Genomic DNA, 17,898 nt, shown 5'->3' on the forward strand with positions numbered 1-17,898 from the left:
TTGGCATTTATTGTGATTGTCTTGATTTCATGCAACATTTTAAAAGATTTGTAGTGGAAATTTTCACTTTTTTGACATACATATTTATACGTATTGTGTCCTTTTTATTTCTTTTTAATATTGTTCTTCATTAGTTTGGAAAACATACCTGGTTTTGCTGTGTTATCCTGAAAACTGACTAACCTAGCAATTCTATAACTTTGTAGTATTAATGACTGTTTATATATGACAACATGATATTTCAAAAAGATAAATTTATTTATTTATTTCTAATATGAAATAATTTTATTTCATTTTCCTGACTAGCTGGTTAGAACATCCAATAAAATGTGGAATAAATGTGAGTCAAACACATATCCTTTTCTAATGCCTGATCTTAGGTTATCAATTCTAAAGGATGATGCTGGTTGTGGGATTTCCCTGCATGACAATAATCAATTTACAGATATTGCCTTCTATCAGAGCTTGTTGAGAATTATTGTAAAAGAGTGTGGCATGGTATCAAATATTTTTTTATTGACTCTAGTATAAGAATTCAGATACTGTCCTTTTTCTATTGATATGCCTTAATATAATAATTATTATGCTTAAGAATGTATATCACTTGGTAATGGCATTTAATATTTTAACATGATATCAACAATTTGTTAATATTTTCTTGCTGATATTTGCATTCATATTCCTTTTATGATTGGATATTAGTAGATATATTAGTAGATGTTCTGTGGTCTTTCTCTGGATTTTATATCAGAATAATACTTGTCCCATAGAAAAAGATAAAAAGTGTTTTCTCATTTAATTTTTTAAAGTTAGTAGAGAATTAGTGTTTTTACTCCAACATTTTGTAGAATTTCCCAGTGAAGGCATCTCAGCCTTAATGTCTAGTTTTAGATTAGTAATTCAATCTTTTTATCTGTTGTAGGTCTACTTGATATTCTGTGTTCCATAGGTCCCATTTAAGATTTTTTTCTTTCTTTGTTGGAATTTTTCCATTCCCTAAATATTATGTAACAGTTGTTCATAGTACTCAATTAAAACGTTGAGAGTGAGGCCCAGCCTTTAGTTTTCTATTTTAGCAAATTCATTTTCTTTTTTTATTTCGTAGTTGATCCAATTAAATAATAGTTTATTAATAATATCATAGAAATAAGATTTGGTTTTAATCATTTCTTCTTTATTTTTAGTCCTTGTTACATTTACTTACATTTTAGTCTCTATTATTTATTTCCTTGTGCTTGCTTTGAGTTTTGTACTCTCTTTTCTCTATTGTAAGATAAAATATATAGTATTTTCCTTTATATCTTTCTTCTTTTGAAATATAACAATGAAATTTTAAATATATTCCTAAGTTTTATTAAGTCACCACTGTACTTGAATCCTATGTTTTTGTATATCCTTTTTACCTGTTAATTCATTTCATCATATTATATAATTTCCCTTTTGAATTCTTCTTTGATCTATTGGTAATTTAGGAGTATATTGTGTATTTAAAGATGTTTATGATTTTCTCAAATAGTTCTTTTGTTAATATATGTTTACTTGATTTTGTTAGTAGAATATTGGAGTCTTTTAGTCAGTGACTGTATAATATCTGCAATAAGTTCCATAAGCACTTAAAACAAGAATGTATATTCTACTCTTTTAGAAGGAGTGTTCTATACTTGTCTGTCATTCACATATGTCAAATATGATTGTATTCTGGTGGTTTTCAATTCTGTTTTCTTGATGATCTTCTGCCTGGTTCTATTTATAATTGAATGCTGATTATTAATGTCTCCAACTATTGTGGAATTGCCTATTTCTTTCTTCAATTGTAACCATATTTACTTTATATATTTTGAAACTCTGTTGTTAGGTATTGTATTAGTTTACTATAGTTGCTGTCAACAGAATACTACAGATTATGTTGCTTAAACACCACAAAATTTTAATACCAATAAAGGGTAGATTTTTGAGAGTAAGGCAATTCTAGTGTTGCTTTCTCTTAAAGGTCTTGAGGGAAAAATTTATTTTGGGCCTTTTCCTTTCTTGTAAATTACCATTTCCTTCTGGTATTTTGATATTACTATCCTATTGTCTATTTCTTAGTCTGAATTTTCTCTTGTAATACACTGGTTGTATTATAAGAGGGCCCAATTTAATGGCCTCATTTTAATTATATTACCTCTTTGAAAAAATGTAGCTCTAAATATAGGTTTCTACACAAGCATTTGAATTTAGGACTTTAGCATATGCAGCATTGGAAGACGAAAATGCGGTCAATGACATGTACATATGTGTATTCTTCGTACCTACATAATCAGTGAACTGACCTTTTATAATTTTACAATGTTCATCATTAATCTAATAATAACTTATGTATCAAAATTCATTTTGGATGATATTACAATAGCCACACATACTATAATTTGAATAGTGCTTATAATACATATTAGTTTCTATTCTTTCTCCTCAAGCCTGTTTGTATCTTTGATTAAAACTGTGCCTCTTGTATACATACATGTGGAAAACTTTTTTTTTTTTTTTTTTTTCAGTGTTTAAACCATTTTTATTTGAATTTTGATGTATTGATTTACCAAATAATTCTAATTAGTCTGTTCATTGCCAACACTTTTCTTTTTTTTTTTTTTTTTTAAATTAATTTTTATTGTAGGTTGTTCAAAACATTACATAGTTCTTGATATATCATAATTCACACTTTGATTCAAGTGGGATATGAACTCCCATTTTTACCCCATATACAGATTGCAGAATCACATCAGTTGCACATTGATTTACATATTGCCATTCTGGAGTCTGTTGTATTCTGCTGCCTTTCCCATCCTCCACTATCCCCCCTCCCCCCTCCCCTCCCCTCTTCTCTCTCTACCCCCTCTACTGTAATTCATTTCTCCCCCTTATATTTTCCCTCCTTTCCCCTCACTTCCTCTTGTATGTAATTTTGTATACCCCTGAGGGTCTCCTTCCATTTACATGCAATTTCCCTTCTCTCTCCCTTTCCCTCCCACCTCTCATCCCTGTTTAATGTTAATCTTCTTCTCATGCTCTTCTTCCCTACTCTGTTCTTAGTAACTCTCCTTATATCAAAGAAGACATTTGGCATTTGTTTTTAAGGGATTGGCTAGCTTCACTTAGCATAATCTGCTCTAATGCCATCCATTTCCCTCCAAATTCTATGATTTTGTCATTTCTTAATGCAGAGTAATACTCCATTGTGTATAAATGCCACATTTTTTTTATCCATTCGTCTATTGAAGGGCATCTAGGTTGGTTCCACAGTCTTGCTATTGTGAATTGTGCTGCTATGAACATGGATGTAGCAATGTCCCTATAGTGTGCTCTTTTTAGGTCTTTAGGGAATAGACCGAGTAGTGGAATAGCTGGATCAAATGGTGGTTCCATTCCGAGCTTTCCAAGAAATCTCCATACTGCTTTCCAAATTGGCCGCACCAATTTGCAGTCCCACCAGCAATGTACAAGAGTACCCTTTTCTCCACATCCTCGCCAGCACTTGTTGCTGTTTGACTTCCTAATGGCTGCCAATCTTACTGGAGTGAGATGGTATCTTAGGGTGGTTTTGATTTGCATTTCTCTGACTGCTAGAGATGGTGAGCATTTTTTCATATACTTGTTGATTGATTGTATGTCCTCCTCTGAGAAATTTCTGTTCAGGTCCTTGGCCCATTTGTTGATTGGGTTATTCGTTATCTCATTGTCTAATTTTTTTAGTTCTTTGTATATTCTGGATATTAGGGCTCTGTCTGAAGTGTGAGGAGTAAAGATTTGTTCCCAGGACGTAGGCTCCCTATTCACCTCTCTTATTGTTTCTTTTGCTGAGAAAAAACTTTTTAGTTTTAGTAAGTCCCATTTGTTGATTCTAGTTATTAACTGTTGTGCTATGGGTGTCCTATTGAGGAATTTGGAGCCCGACCCCACAGTATGTAGATCATAGCCAACTTTTTCTTCTATCAGACGCCATGTCTCTGATTTGATATCAAGTTCCTTGATCCACTTTGAGTTAACTTTTGTGCATGGCGAGAGAAAGGGATTCAGTTTCATTTTGTTGCATATGGATTTCCAGTTTTCCCAACACCATTTGTTGAAGATGCTATCCTTCTTCCATTTCATGCTTTTAGCCCCTTTATCAAATATAAGATAGTTGTAGTTTTGTGGATTGGTTTCTGTGTCCTCTATTCTGTACCATTGGTCCACCTGCCTGTTTTGGTACCAGTACCATGCTGTTTTTGTTACTATTGCTCTGTAGTATAGTTTGAAGTCTGGTATAGCTATACCGCCTGATTCACATTTCCTGCTTAGAATTGTTTTTGCTATTCTGGGTCTTTTATTTTTCCATATGAATTTCATGATTGCTTTCTCTATTTCTACAAGAAATGCCGTTGGGATTTTGATTGGCATTGCATTAAACCTATAGAGAACTTTTGGTAATATCGCCATTTTGATGATGTTACTTCTACCTATCCATGAACAGGGTATATTTTTCCATCTTCTAAGATCTTCTTCTATTTCTCTCTTTAGGGTTCTGTAGTTTTCATTGTATAAGTCTTTCACCTCTTTTGTTAGGTTGATTCCCAAGTATTTTATTTTCTTTGAGGATATTGTGAATGGGGTGGTTGTCCTCATTTCCATTTCAGAGGATTTGTTGCTGATATACAGGAATGCCTTTGATTTATGCGTGTTGATTTTATAGCCTGCCACTTTGCTGAATTCATTTATTAGCTCTAATAGTTTCTTTGTAGACCCTTTTGGGTCTGCTAGGTATAGAATCATGTCATCTGCAAATAGTGATAATTTGAGTTCTTCTTTTCCTATTTTTATGCCTTTAATTTCTTTCGTCTGTCTAATTGCTCTGGCCAGTGATTCGAGAACTATGTTGAACAGAAGTGGTGAGAGAGGGCATCCCTGTCTTGTTCCAGATTTTAGAGGGAACGCCTTCAGTTTTTCTCCATTCAGAATGATGCTAGCCTGAGGCTTAGCATAGATTGCTTTTACAATGTTGAGGTATGTTCCTGTTATCCCTAGTTTTTCTAGAGTTTTGAACATAAAGGGATGCTGTACTTTGTCGAATGCTTTTTCCGCATCTATCGAGATGACCATATGGTTCTTATTTTTAAGCCTGTTGATGTGGTGAATAACATTTATTGATTTCCGTATATTGAACCAACCTTGCATCCCAGGGATAAATCCTACCTGATCATGGTGCACAATTTTTTTGATATGTTTTTGTATCCGGTTCGCCAGAAGTTTATTGAGGATTTTTGCATCTAGGTTCATTAGAGATATTGGTCTGTAGTTTTCTTTCTTTGAAGTGTCTTTGTCTGGTTTAGGAATCAGGGTGATGTTGGCCTCATAGAATGAATTTGGAAGTTCTCCCTCTTTTTCTATTTCCTGAAATAGCTTGAAAAGTATTGGTGTTAATTCCTCTTTAAAGGTTTTGAAAAACTCTGCTGTATACCCATCCGGTCCTGGGCTTTTCTTAGTTGGTAGTCTTTTGATGGTATCTTCTATTTCCTCAATTGATATTGGTCTGTTTAGGTTGTCAATATCCTCCTGACTCAATCTGGGCAAATCATATGACTTAAGAAATTTATCGATGCCTTCACTATCTTCTATTTTATTGGAGTATAAGGATTCAAAATAATTTCTGATAATCTTCTGTATTTCTGAAGTGTCTGTTGTGATATTGCCTTTTTCATCCCGTATGCTGGTAATTTGAGTTCTCTCTCTTCTTCTCTTTGTTAGCGTGGCTAAGGGTCTGTCGATTTTATTTATTTTTTCAAAGAACCAACTTTTAGTTTTGTCAATTTTTTCAATTGTTTCTTTCGTTTCGATTTCATTAATTTCAGCTCTGATTTTAATTATTTCTTGTCTTCTACTTCTTTTGCTGTTGTTTTGCTCTTCTTTTTCTAGGATTTTGAGTTGAAGTATTAGATCATTTATTTGTTGTTTTTTTCTTTTTTTAAGGAATGAACTCCAAGCAATAAATTTTCCTCTTAGAACTGCTTTCAATGTGTCCCATAGATTCCGATATGTTGTGTCTGTGTTTTCATTTATCTCTAAGAATTTTTTAATTTCCTCCTTGATGTCTTCTATAACCCATTGATCATTCAGTAACCTATTGTTCATTCTCCAAGTGATGCATGATTTTTCCTTACTTCTTTTATTGTTGATTTTCAATTTCATTCCATTATGATCAGATAATATGCATGGTATTATCTCTACTCCTTTATATTGTCTAATAGTTGCCCTGTGACATAATATATGATCTATTTTTGAGAAGGATCCATGTGCTGCTGAGAAAAAAGTGTAACTGCTTGATGTTGGGTGGTATATTCTATATATGTCAATTAAGTCTAGGTTATTAATTGTGTTATTGAGCTCTATAGTTTCCTTATTCAACTTTTGTTTGGAAGATCTGTCCAGTGGTGAGAGAGGTGTGTTGAAGTCTCCCATGATTATTGTATGGTGGTCTATTAGACTCTTGAACTTGAGAAGAGTTTGTTTGATGAACATAGCTGCACCATTGTTTGGGGCATATATATTTATGATTGTTATGTCTTGTTGGTGTATGGTTCCCTTGAGAAGTATGTAGTGTCCCTCTTCATCCCTTTTGATTAACTTTGGCTTGAAATCTATTTTATTTGAAATGAGTATGGACACTCCTGCTTGTTTGTGAAGTCCATATGAGTGATATGATTTTTCCCAACCTTTCACCTTCAGTCTATGTATGTCTTTTCCTATCAGATGCGTCTCCTGAAGGCAGCATATTGTTGGGTCTTGTTTAGTGATCCATTCTGCTAGCCTGTGTCTCTTAATTGGTGAGTTTAAGCCATTAACATTTAGAGTTATTATTGAGATATGGTTTGTTCTTCCAGCCATATTTGTTTATTTATGTTACTAAACATGGTTTGTTTTCCTCTTTGATTATTCCCCCCCACCTTTACTGTACTACCTCCCGCTGTTGGTTTTCATTGATATTTTCCATTTCCTCTTCCTGTAATATTTTGCCGAGGATGTTTTGAAGAGCTGGTTTTCTAGCTGCAAATTCTTTTAACTTTTGTTTATCATGGAAGGTTTTAATTTCATCTTCCATCCTGAAGCTTAATTTCGCGGGATACACAATTCTTGGTTGGAACCCCTTTTCTTTCAGTGTTTGAAATATGTTATTCCAGGATCTTCTAGCTTTCAGAGTCTGTGTTGAAAGATCAGCTGTTATCCTGATTGGTTTACCCCTAAATGTAATCTGCTTCCTTTCTCTTGTAGCTTTTAAAATTCTCTCCTTATTCTGTATGTTGGGCATCTTCATTATAATGTGTCTAGGTGTGGCTCTCTTATGATTTTGCACATTCGGCGTCCTGTAGGCTTCTAGGATTTGGGATTCTGTCTCATTCTTCAAGTCTGGGAAGTTTTCTCGTATTATTTCGTTGAATAGATTGCTCATTCCTTTGGTTTGGACCTCAATACCTTCCTGTATCCCCATGACCCTTAAGTTGGGTCTCTTTATGTTATCCCATATTTCTTGAATGTTCTGCTCATGGTTTCTTAACAGCTTTGCTGAGCTGTCTATGTTCTTCTCCAGTTGAAATACTTTGTCTTCATTGTCTGATGTTCTATCTTCTAAGTGTTCTACTCTGCTGGTAGTATTCTCAATTGAGTTTTTAAGTTGGTTTATTGTTTCCTGCATTTCCAGGATTTCTGTTTGTTTGTTTTTTATAACCTCTATCTCCCTGTATAATTGATCTTTTGCTTCTTGGATTTGTTTGTGTAATTTATTGTCGAAGTGGTCGAAGTGGTCTTTCATTGTCTGATTTTGCTGTCTAATGTCTTCCTTGAGACTCCAGATCATCTGAAGCATGTATATCCTGAATTCTTTATCTGACATTCCATCTGCTGCAGATATTACCTCTTCTAAAGTTGAGTTGACCTGCATTGCTTGTGGTCCTTTCTTTCCTTGTCTTTTCATACTGATCGCGTTTCTTTCTGCTTGGTGAAACTGTTGTGTTATTGATTTTTCCCCCTATATATTTATATTGCTCTTGTATAGCTGCAAAGTCTCCCTCGCAGGCTTTGGCGGTGGTTCTGCCCCTCCTCCAATTGAGGCAATGTGCCTTCCACGCCAGGAGGCCGCTGTACCTGTACTTTCGATGGGCCTGTTCTTTCGGTGGTCACAGGTCCACCTACCTTGCAGGCGTGAGCAGCGGCTTTGCCCTTCCGCTGGCCACTAGGCCTGTTCTGTCTGTCGGTTGCAGATCTGTCCTAAAAGGCGCTGGTGGCGGCTCTGCCCCTCCCCCGACCGGGGCGATGTATCTGGCGGGCCACTGGGCCTGTTTTGTCGGTGGTCACGGTTCCGTCTACCTTGCACACGCGTGGAGCAGCTGTTTCATTAGTGCCTGGGCACACTCTCCTTGTTTGCCTCCCTCAGGCCCTAAGTTTGTAGAGCTTGGGGCTGAGAACCCCCAGCAAATTTGCTTACCTTCTGGTAGCCACGCCCCCGTATCTGGTGCTAGAGACCTCAGTTGTCAGCACTGGTGGGGGCTGTAGCTGGGAGACCCGCGCCGCGCGGCTCCCGCCGGCTCCTGCGTCAGCGCCGCCTCAGCTCCCGCCGGTTCCCGTGCCGCTGCCGCGGTTCCCGCCAGCTCCGTCCGGCTCCCTCGCCGCTCCTGCTAATTTAGAGTCCGCTGGGAAGGAATCTCTTTGGCCGATCTTTGGTGACTTCCCCTCTCTGCTATGGCGGGCCCCTGGCTCCTTGCAGGAGTGACCGAAGGGAGAGGTGGAACTGGCTTGTCTCTGGTCTGATACAATCTCTGGTTTTAGATCCCAGTTCGCTAATTCATAGAGGCTTGGTTAGATTTCCTTCCCATCCTCTCAAGGGGGGGAGCCCTTTCCTGGGTGGGCAGGGCCGTTAGCAGAGCCGGAAGGGCACGTGCCTTCTGTCGGGCCAGGCGGGGACCCTTCTGGCTGCGCTGGGCCGCCGGGGGCGCCCACAGAGCCAGGCAGATGGCGCCCGCGTGGCTAAGAGCCGGGCGGGGTAACCCTTCACAGAGCGGGCGGGCCGCCAGGAGTGCCGGGATGGAGGGAGCTGTCTGCCGGCCGGGCAGGGACCCTTCTCGACGAGCAGGGCCGCTGGGGGCGCTTGTAAAGCCGGGCGGCTAAAGCCTCGTGGCTAAGAACCAGGCGGGCGGGGTGGCTGTTTGCAGAGCAAGAGTGGAATGGCGGGAGCTGTCTGCCGGCAGGGCGGGGACCCTTCTCGCAGAGCAGGGCCGCCGGGGGCGCTTGTAAAGCCGGGTGGCTGCCGCCGCGTGGCTAAGACCCAGGCGGGCGGGGTGGCTGTTTGCAGGGCAAGAGCGGGACCGGCAGGGTAGCCGGGATGGCGGAAACTGTCTGTTGGCCGGGCAGGGACCCTTCTCACTGAGCAGGGCCGCCGGGGGCGCTTGTAAAGCCGGGCGGCTGCAGCCTCGTGTCTAAGAACCAGGCGGGCGGGGTGGCTGTTTGCAGAGCAAGAGTGGAATGGCGGGAGCTGTCTGCCGGCAGGGCGGGGACCCTTCTCGCCAAGCAGGGCCGCCGGGGGCGCTTGCAAAGCCAGGTGGCTGCAGCCACGTGGCTAAGACCCAGGCGGGCGGGGTGGCTATTTGCAGGGCGAGAGCGGGGCCGCCAATGTAGCCGGGATGGTGGAAATTGTCTGTCGGCCAGGCAGGGACCCTTCTCGACGAGCAGGGCCTCCGGGGGCGCTTGTAAAGCCGGGCGGCTGCAGCCTCGTGGCTAAGAACCAGGCGGGCGGGGTGGTTGTTTGCAGAACAAGAGCGGAATGGCGGGAGCTGTCTGCCGGCAGGGCGGGGACCCTTCTCGCCGAGCAGGGCCGCCGGGGGTGCTTGTAAACCCGGGTGGCTGCAGCCGCGTGGCTAAGAACCAAGCGGGCGGGGTGGCTGTTTGCCGAGCGAAAGCAGGGCCGCCAGGGTAGCCGGGATGGCGGGAGCTGTCTGCCGGCAGGGCGGGGACCTTTCTCGCCGAGCAGGGTCGCCGGGGGCGCTTGTAAAGCCGGGCGGCTGCAGCCTCGTGGCTAAGAACCAAGCGGGCGGGGTGGCTGTTTGCAGAACAAGAGCGGAATGGCGGGAGCTGTCTGCCGGCAGGGCGGGGACCCTTCTCGCCGAGCAGGGTCGCCGGGGGCGCTTGTAAAGCCGGGTGACTGCAGCGGCGTGGCTAAGAACTAGCCGGGTGGGGTGGCTGTTCGCCGAGCGAAAGCAGGGCCGCCAGGGTAATCGGGATGGCGGGAGCTGTCTGCTGGCTGGTCGGGGACCCTTCTGCCGCGCTGCTCTGGGCCGCCTGCCGCTTGCAGAAGCGGCGGGTGGCCGCGGGATTGGACTCTGAGCCCGCGCTGCCGGTCAAGTTTCACTTGTCTGGGGCAAATGTCACGTCTAATAAACTTACTAATTCTCGGCAGGTCTCCTTTCAACGGAATTTTGCTAGAAGATCCTCAGTAGGTAGAATGTAGCTGTTTTAATTGGTGTTTCTGATCCCGTTAATGTGGAGATATTGAAAGTGCAGCTTCCTCGCCGGCCGCCATGTTGGATCCTGGAAAACTTCTATGGAGTGAAAAAGTAAGGGATATGAGTAGAGCAAACTAAAACATAAACAGGTATAAAAGAGTATATATAACTATGAAAAGTTCTAATATTGAAACCATAAAAATGGGTATATCTTAGTAAATAAATTAATCAAATGACACGAAATATACTAATTCTTTAAAAGTCTCAAACTACCAAAAGTGACAAAAATTTTCATAGACAAAATAATTCTATACTTAATGAACTATGTATAGTTAAAAAACCTGAAAAATGTCTCCAGACCAGATATATATTTTGCTTATAATTTGTGCCAAATATGCAGAAAATAGATTAAAAATATATGTAGTATCTTATAGTGATGGAAAACTGATCAATGGTTGCCAGAAATTATAATTGGGACAAAAGTATTGCTAATAATCAATAATTCTCCATGTTAGCAAGTTTCAGTTTTTTGTGTGAAGGTTCACATATGGAAGCACCTGTCCTAGGTATAAAAAAGAAAAAAAAATTTTCAAACACTGCCAAATATTCCTTGGGGGAGGTAAAATTGTACACAGTTAAAAATCCCTGCTCTGGGCTGGGGATGTGGCTCAAGTGGTAGTGAACTCACCTGGCATGTGTGGGGCGCTGGGTTCGATCCTCAGCACCACATAAAAATAAAATAAAGATGTTGTGTCCACCGAAAACTAAAAGATAAATATTAAAATCTCTCTCTCTCTCTCCCTCTCTCCCTCTCCCCCCCCCACCTCTCTTTAAAAAAAAAATACCTGCTCTAATAGGGAAGCATGTACATGTACGGATCTTTCTGGCAAGAAGTAATAATTTTGTATTCTAGTTACAAACCTTCACCACAAAAGTAAAGCCTGAGGAAATTTGCTAAGGTGAAGACATTGTTCTTTATTGTAAATGTGACAGTGATTACACATCTGTAAATGTGTTAACATTAATACAGTTGCACTCCAAAGGAAAATGATCAGCAATTTTTCTATATGATATTTCTAAAAATAAGTAAATAACTCCAAGATGTAGAGTTTTCATTTTCTTATTTACAGAAAGCACAACTGAGGCTTAGAGAGAAAACTTATTTATTTGGAGACAGTGAGATCAAAATTCAATTGCTTCTAACTACACCATGCTGTATTGGCTTATTATTTTGTGTCATATGTAGGGTGAAGTTAGGCAGGGGCTGACAAAATAGAAACACATAGTTTCAAGGCTTTTCTTCCTATTTGAGAACTGTTATTCTCCTTGCCCTTTGGCAGAAATCAGATAAGCCTCTGTGAATTCGGTTCTGGTGAAGGGTCTTGGGAAGAGTTCAAGACAAGGCTGAGATTAGGATGGGTTGAAAAAGTGAAATTCTGGTACAGGTGAGATATAATAGAGAAATATTGTAGGCTCATTTCCCAGGACTTATGAGTTATGGAGCTTTTAGGGGATTTGATTTGGGTACTGTTTTACAGTGTACAGTGGGCAGAGACTTTGGGTGATTACTGTCTTCAGATTGAGGAACAGAGAACTGTGATGTAATCTATAACAGTAAGTCAGGCTAGAAAGTTTTATTATGATGACTTAAGCTTGAATATTTTAAATATTATCAGTGTACCAGTGTCATTAAACCCAGGTATATATTTTATTGAGATACTCTAATATAAACTATAGAAAAATTTCAGGTACCCCTTAGCCATGCTTTTCAATAAAAATGGTCTATTTACACATCCTTAGTGCAGCTGAGCTCCCGTATCTCTCCTTTCTTTAAATATTCAACCTATTTAATCAGTTTTGGATTTTATTTTATGATTCATGTATCATTACTTTTCACTAGAAAATTATCTTCTATCCTGTTTGTCATTTTTAAAAGTATTGCATTCTTACATGCACATTGGCCTTTGTTAAAAGAAGATCTAGAATGATCTTTGATTTTAACTTCCACCCTTGATCAGTTATCATCCCTCATCCCCAATTTTCCCAACAACTTTCTAACTGCATTCTTGTTTAAGTAGCTTTTGCAGTGGTTATCTTTACTTCATGTTGTTTACTTCCCATCTATAAATTGCATGTCAATAGAAATAAAAATTATCTTGAACAGGTTCATAATCTCTTTTAACCTCATTTTATCATTACAAAATTATAAAATATACCTTTTAATTTGTTTTAAAATTGCATTTATTTTAATTGGTGCGTAAAACATAAAATTATATAATTATAGGTCACCATATAATGTTTCTTATACATGTATACGTCTTAGAGTTTTTGTGATGATCAAATTGAATTGTGGATATGGACAGACTTTGTAATTTCTAAAGTAGAATTAGTATTATTTGGGAGAGCCAGGAAATGCCCTTTTTAATGATCTTTGAATTCTATAAATCTGACATGTTCTTAAAAATCTCATTTATTTTTCCTTGATGAATAATAGTATGATTTATGGACCATGTAAACTAAAACAAATTGTGGCTTTGAAGGCAGTCTTTGCCTAGGAAACTGAAAGGTGTTGGAAATATCACATTGTTAAATGATTAGTGGTGATATTTTAGTACGTAGGCAGCTATTTACGTGGCTAATTTCAAGGGTACTAAAGAGCTCGCTTTCTTCCAATTATCTTCTCCATAAGTTTGTTTCTATTTAAGTCATTCATGGTTGAAATATTTAACCTCTATAAGCTTTGTTCAATTATAATTATTTTGCTCGCTGCCCATCGGACTACCATATAGTAATCAAGTAAATTTATCGGATTAACTAGTAGAGATTAGATCAGGAAGAAAGAGGACATAGAACAAATGAAATTTGCTTGCAGAGGAAATTGGAGGAGTGAAATGTCTGAATACAAATTGGTTAGTGAGAAGGGGACACGTAGGAGACTGTCCATGAGAAAACCTGGACAGCTGGAATGCAACAAGAAGGCTTTGATTTCTTGGTGGGTGGGTTGATGGGGCTTGGGAAAAGGCAAACCAGGGCATTGAAAAAAGAGATGGAAGCCACTGAAAACAAAAGTTTTCTATTCACAGTTTTGCTCATGCTAAACCTGCTTGAGAAATTCCTGAAAGTAGACATTTGCATCAACAAAGCTTTTATTAGGCAAAAAGGTTATATTTCATGTTCAATCTATTTGAAAAACCAAAGAATTTAACAAGTATCTCCACCTACAAAGGTTCTTTAAACATAGTGCTTTCCCACTACCCTAATCTGATCATGCAACTTTAGCTAGAAATAGCTGGGAGAAAAAGCTAATAAAACTACTTTTGTAAACCAAACAATACAGAATCCACTTAAGGTAGTGCTGATCTCATAACCTACAAATTCCCATTTCATTAGTCTACCAGGGAAAACTGTGCCAAAGTGCCCTTTCGGTGACACGGGAGCTGCGAGAGGTTTCCTGACTTGATTGCAGCCCTTTCTGTTAATTATTAGTAAAGAACTCTCCTCACAAAGGCAGCTGTCCAGCTGTCCAGGCTGAGGAGCTTAGGCAGTTTGGATGCAAGAGCTCTCACCCATTGGAAGCGCTTACTTCAAACATCTCATTCAAAGTTTAGAATTCTTTTGTTGATAGGTAGGAAGGCCCTCTGAGATCAATGTGGAAAGACTATCATGAACTCAAGGGCATGGGATTTTTTGAATTAAAGCTTAGGGATTCCATCTGGCTCACATCTGAGTGGGTAGTTTCTTTTAACCCTCCCGGTATCTTCCAAATCCACTTGGCAGTACTGTTTCATTCATAATGATGTATTTCATCTATGACAAATTTGGCTTTTTAAAATTATGCTGTTAGAATGACAGCTAAAGGAAAATATTATACAATTTATTTTTAGTCAACACAATTATGAACATATAATAAACTAATTGAGTAATATTAATTTTCCAAAAATATTTTAGGTTTTGGGTGTATGTAACTAACCTCTACAGTACAATATTTCCTCCTAAATACTATTGCTATAATATATAGGTAGACTACAATATGTGGAACTATGATCTCAACTTCTAAACAGCTTCCTTTTTTCATAGTTATGTTTTATTTGAAAAACTTAACCAAACATGCATTATCAATAATTATGTTTTAAAAATATAATACATGTTTGAAGAAAGAGCTAAATGGTTATTTATTATTGGCAATTAACTATATTGTTGCAAGATGGTTCTAATTTTTTTACATTATGTGTTGGAGGTTAAATAAAACTACAATAGATGACTTGTGAATTTTATAATTTTCATTTCTACTTTAAGAATTTTACTCCTTTCATTTTTCAGTATTAAACTCTTATTAGCACTGGTCTGATATTTTTCTTCTATTGATCCATATTTTTTCAGACAAAAGTGACTTTTGAGAACACACTCATATCACTCTCTAAAGGCATTTTTAATGCCAGAAGATCTGTCATAAATGAAATTGCGTGTGTGTGTGTGTGTGTGTGTGTGTGTGTGTTTCATTTTTGGCTGTAGAAGAAAACCCTTTCTGCCCTAGCTCTTTTTCCAAACATGCATTACAATTTTTTCTGCATATTGAACTTAGGAACACTCTACCTCTGATCTACGTCCCCAGTCCATTTTATGTTCTATTTTGAGACACAGTCTCTCTAGGTCATAGAAGCTGACCTTGATCTTGCAATATTCCTGCCTCAGCCTCCAGAATCACTGGAATTACAGGCATACATCACTGGCACCTGGCCACTCTTGAAAATTCTTTGCATATATGCTTTGCAAATGCATTCTTCTAGTATTTATCCTGCTTTTTTTTTAAAATTCTTTTCAAAGAGTCTTTCACAGAGTAGTTTTTAATTCTAATGAGAAACAATGCATCAATTTGTTATCTCATGGATTGTGCTTTTGCAATAAGCCTGAGAACTTTCTCCTTAGCAATAGAAACTGTAGTTTATCACCTATTTTTTTTTCCTAAAATTATCATGGTTTTACACTTTGTACATAATTCTGTAATCTATTCTGAGCTAATTTTTATAAAAGATGTGAAACTTAAGTCAAATTACTTTCCTTTCCTCATATAGACATTGAAATGCTTCAGCAATGTTTATTGAAATGTCTAGACTACTTCCATTTAGTTGTTCTGAACTTACATAGAAATCAAATAAGCATATTTATTTTATTATATTTCTAGTTTTTTCTACTTGTAAAAATTATCCATATCTATCCCACAAATATTACACTGTCTCAATTAGTGTACCTGAATAGAAGGCCATATTATTAAATAATGATTCCTCCCACTGTATTCATTTTTAAGATTGTTTTGGCTATTTCAGTTCCTGTATAATTTCTTATAAATATCAGAAGAAGCTTGTCTGAGTCTATAAAAATATATGCTAGCTTGGATAGGATTTTCCTTAAACTTATATATATTAATTTGAATAAAATTTGCATTTTTGTTATACTTAAACTCCTAATTCATGAATGTGATAGATCTCTATGTTCATTTAGGTCTTTAATTTTCTTCATAATAATTTTAGAAAAAAATATACTTTACACATTCTATACTTATTTTGCTAAGTTCCTACTCAAAGTTTTCATCTTTTTTGAATGATTATGAATGGTGTTGTATTGTTAGATTTAGTTTCTGCATGTGTACTTTTGGTGTATAAAAATATAATAGAGATTTTCATGATGATTTATATTTTTATAGTTTGCTAGAGTAATTTATTAGCTCTGATATTACTTATAGATACTTTGGGATTTGCTATATGCACATACATGCCATTTACAAAGAAGGAGTTTTTTTTCTTGTCTGTGTTTTTCATTTGCTTTACTTGCCTTATCATAGTGAATACACCTTCCAATACTTTGTAAATATTATAGTGTTGATAGTGGACATTTTGGATTTGTTCCAAATCTGAGGGGAAAAACACTCCATCTTTCACCTTTAAGAATGATGTTAATTGTAGTTTCTTCATTGTTTGCCTTTAACAGTTTTAGAAAGTTCTCTTTGACCAAGAATGAATTTTAGATGTTATCAAATGATTTTCTGTATCAATTTATATGGTTATCTGATTGATCATTTTATTATTGATTACATTGACTTTTTTTAAATTTTGAAGCCAATTTTACATACCTAGAATATATCTTGCTTGTTCATTTTGCATAGTACATTTTACACATTATTGAGCTCAATCTGTTAACATTTGATGGAGGATTTTTGTATCTAAGTTTGTGAGAAACATTAATCTGCAGTTTTCTTTGTTTGTTTGTTTGATACTGACTTTGGTTTTCCTCTCAGAGTAACACAGGTCTCATTATATAATTTGCAGAGTATTCTTCTTTTTTATTTTTTGGAAGAGATTTATCCTAATTATTTATTTTTTCTAATTCTCCAATGAAGTCATCTGTGCCAAGACCATTCTTTTATTGGAGCTTCTTAACTATAAACTGAATATATTTAATATTGCAGGTTATATAAATTATCTTGTCTTGAGTTCACCTAGTTTTTAAGTCATGGGAATTGTTTTGCTTTTAAATTGTCAAATTTAATAATGTAAAATTCTTTATAGTGTTTCCTTACTATGCTTAATTGCTACCCATCAATATTGATATCCTGTTTCAACTCTGATATTGGCAATGTGTGTCTTAATTTTTATTCTTTGTCCGTCTGGCCAATAATTTTTCCAGTTTATTAATTTTTGAAAGACTATTGAAATGCATTTTATGGAAGAAGTGATATTAATCTTCCTTCATCCCTCCATTTATGAGTGTTTAACTTTCTTATTTTGATCAGGGGAAGCAGATCTTATGATTAGGGAAATAACATCTTATCAAAAGGTAATAATCACATATTAGTATGTTATTTGTAAAATATATTGGATTTTATTTTTCACTTTTTTTCCTATGGGTTGTGCTTTGTTCAACTTCACATGATTATAACAAAACACCAAAAGCAATTTACTTATAAAAAGAAATGTTTTATTTTTCCTCAAGGTTTTGGAAGTTTTGTTCAAGTTTTGGTCTCTACATCACTTTGGGAAACTGAAAAAACCAGCATACTACAACAGGAACACTTGATGGAACACATTGCATGCTTACATCATGAGCCAAGAAGCAGAGTTAGATGCAGAAAAAGGCCTAGTTTCCTCTGGAAATCATGGCCCCAGTGACTTAAGGACCTCCCACTAGACCCCACCTCTCAAATCTTTTAATCACCTCTATGCTTCTGGGAGGTTCCCTTTAAAACATTCAACTTTTAAAGGCATTTGTCCAAAACAGAGAAATGAACTTCTACCAGATAGTCTACCCTCTATAAATAGCAATTATTCACAATTTAATGTTCAATTTGATGGGGATATAGCAGTTTCCAATTCTATGGCATAAAAAGTATTCAGAATTGGTA

This window comes from Callospermophilus lateralis, chromosome X (assembly GCF_048772815.1).
Source record: "Callospermophilus lateralis isolate mCalLat2 chromosome X, mCalLat2.hap1, whole genome shotgun sequence".
NCBI classification, from domain to species: domain Eukaryota; kingdom Metazoa; phylum Chordata; class Mammalia; order Rodentia; family Sciuridae; genus Callospermophilus; species Callospermophilus lateralis.